The sequence below is a fragment of the Vigna unguiculata genome, unplaced genomic scaffold, assembly GCF_037176805.1.
Source record: "Vigna unguiculata cultivar grain cowpea cultivar isolate G323 ecotype 2 unplaced genomic scaffold, ASM3717680v1 ptg000158l, whole genome shotgun sequence".
Classification (NCBI taxonomy): Eukaryota; Viridiplantae; Streptophyta; class Magnoliopsida; order Fabales; family Fabaceae; genus Vigna; species Vigna unguiculata.
This window is the reverse complement of record NW_028196799.1, coordinates 65,001-68,318: the sequence shown is the minus strand read 5'-3', so window position 1 is coordinate 68,318 and position 3,318 is coordinate 65,001.

Below are 3,318 nucleotides of genomic sequence, written 5' to 3'. Positions count from 1 at the left end.
TTAAAAGTATATGTTCCTGCGAGAATCTCGGCAATCACTTGTTCTGATTTTACATATTGATTATTTTGAACTAATAGAAAACTTTTTGGTGGAATAGTCACATTATGTATAATGTCACCATTTTCAATACTAACATACAAGTCTATATAACATAGAAAAGCAGGATGCCCGTGACGTGTACGTGTAGGATGAACCAAATCCTCATTGAATTTAATTTTTCCATTATAAGGTGCTCGCACCTGTTCGGCAGTCCCCCCTGTGAATACTCCGCCAGTATGAAAAGTTCTTAATGTTAATTGAGTGCCCGGTTCTCCAATGGATTGGCCCGCAATAATACCTACAGCTTCTCCTAATTCCACCAAGTGACCTTGAGTAGGACTTTGACCATAACACAATCGACAGATCCAAGATGTATTCCTACAGGTAAAAGGAGTTCGTATAGATATTGGTTGTGTTTGAAAGGTTTTCAATCGATTGAAAAGTCCAATTCCAATATCTTGATTTCTAATGGCAATGCATCGTGAACCTCTGTATATATCGTCTGCTAATACACGACCAATTAATGTTTGTGTCCAACTACTTTCCGGCATCGTTTCATTCTGGGTATTTACTGAAATTCCTCGAATGGTACCACAATCTGTTCGACGTATAACAATATGTTGAACCACTTCAACAAGTCTACGTGTAAGATATCCAGCATCTGATGTTCGTACAGCAGTATCTACAACCCCTTTACCGAGCTCCGTAGCAAGAAATTATATATTCTGTTAAAGATAGCCCTTCGCGTAAATTGCTTTGAATAGGTAAATCAATCATTTGTCCTTGTGGATCCGACATTAATCCTCTCATACCTACTAATTGGTGTACTTGAGATGCATTTCCTCTAGCTCCCGAAAAGGACATTATATGGACTGGATTAAAAGGATCGGTCATTCTAAAATTAGGATTCATTTCTTGTCGAAAATATTCACTTGTAGCATACCATATCTCAATGGATTGGCGTAATTTTTCTACTGCATGTACATTTCCATAATGATGCTGTTTTTCCAAAATCAAATTTTGGTGTTCAGCATCTCGGACTAGCCATCCTTTCGAAGGTATTGTTAAAAGGTCATCAATTCCTAATGAAATGGATGTAGCCGTAGCTTGGCGGAATCCCAGAGTCTTGACTTGATCCAGGATATGTGATGTATATGCCATTCCGAAGTGATCTATTAATCTGCTAATAAGTCGTTTAATGGCAGTTCCACCTATCACTTTATTGTGAAACATTAGATTGGTCCGTTCTGCCATAAGTACCTCCCTATTCCACTCAGTGGGATTCATTCAGTTCAACAATGGATTTGAGTCAATGATTGAAAAACTGCCTTTTCTTTATCTTAATTTGTGTAGAAATTGAGAAATTAAAAAACTAAGATCCTTGTTAAATGTTAAATCATGAAGATTTGAATTTACACCAGTATCATAAATTTGTTTATCTTAGATACAACCATCTATATGATTAGATACCATATGAATAGGCTCGGCAAAAACCTTGTACAGCTTCTTCGATTTCTCGATAAAAAGAAATATGACCTACGTTGGTTCGAATGTAAATAGAACGAATTTGTTTTTTTGTACTTCTTACTACTAGATAATGCCCATAAATTTCATGATAGGTGCCTAAAGATTCATAGTGAACTTCGATAGGAACTTCTCTTGACGAAATAATGCGTAGATCTAGTCGCCACCGGAGCCACAAAGGACTATCGAAGGTTATTCTTTTCTGTTGATAAGCTCCAATTGCATCATAGGAATTCCAAAAAAAAGGTTCTTTTTTTTTCGTATACTTATAGTTTTTTTGGGGAATTCTTTCATTTTTCAAATTTCTGCAATTACGTGGATTATACCTATTTGAAGAAATACCCCGACGATTCCCATTCGTTAATATGTAAAGTCCAATAAGCATATCTTGAGTTGGTACAGAAATTGGATCCGCGATAGCTGGAGACAAGAGGTTTGTATGAGAAAACATAAGTAAACGTGCTTCTGCTTGAGCTTCTAAGGATAAAGGCACATGAACAGCCATTTGATCGCCATCAAAGTCTGCATTGAATCCCTTACAAACTAATGGATGCAAACAAATAGCACGCCCCTCTACTAAAATGGGTTGGAATGCCTGTATACCTAATCTATGCAGAGTAGGTGCTCTATTTAGCAATACGGGATGTCCCTGCATAACTTCTTGAAGTATTTCCCATACAATCGGTTCTTTTTGCCGAATTTTACTCTTAGCAATTCCTATGTTGGAAGCAAAATGTTTTCGAATTAGATCACGAATTAGAAATGTCTGGAAAAGTTCTATTGCTATTTCGCCGGGCAATCCACATCTATGTAATGAAAGTGATGGACCTACAATAATGACAGAACGACCTGAATAATCAACCCGTTTCCCAAGTAGGGTCTCGCGAAATCTTCCCTCTTTACCCTCGATTATATCAGAAAAAGATTTGTAAACCTTATTATGACCGTCCCTCATCGGTTGTCCGCGGATTCCATTATCAAGAAGTGTATCCACGGCTGCTTGTACCAATTTCTCCTGACATATTACTAATTCTCCTGGAGTAGATCTACTTGTTGTTAATAGATCGATAAGAGTATTATTCCGATAGATAACTCTTCTATATAGTTCATTAATATCTGAGCTCATTAATTTGCCCCCATCTATTTGAATAATCGGTCTCAATTCGGGAGGAAGAACTGGTAAGAGACATAAAACCATCCATTCTGGTTCTATATTTGTTCGTATAAAATGCTTAGCTAATTCTATACGCCGAACCAAAAAATTCTTTCTTCTTCCAACTTTTCGATCTTCCCATTCGTTTTCATTGTCCGGGGATCCCTCTTTCCCTAATTCTTTCCATTCTATCAACGAATAATCCATAATAATTCTCAAATCCAGATCGGCTAATTGTTCTCGGATAGCAACAGCTCCGCTTGAAATTTCTCGATTTCGAAATATATCAAAACCTCGGGTAGTAAAAAAAAGTGGTATGCTGTGTTTCCAAGATTGGATTTCATATTCGAATGAACCTCGTAATCGTAAGAAAGTGGGTTTTTTAACTACGGGTCTAGCAAACGAAAAATTTAGATAGGATCCAATCCAATAAGATCTCCCCCTTTCAAAATCGGACATGAAGGTTTCCTCTCATCCGGCTCAAGTATTTATACAAAATAAAAAAAACAAAGGTTTTTCATTTTCAAATTCTATCAAATTCGATAAAAAAATTCTAATCTAAAATAAAAAAGGTTTACTCTTTACTCAAGTTCTCAATAAAT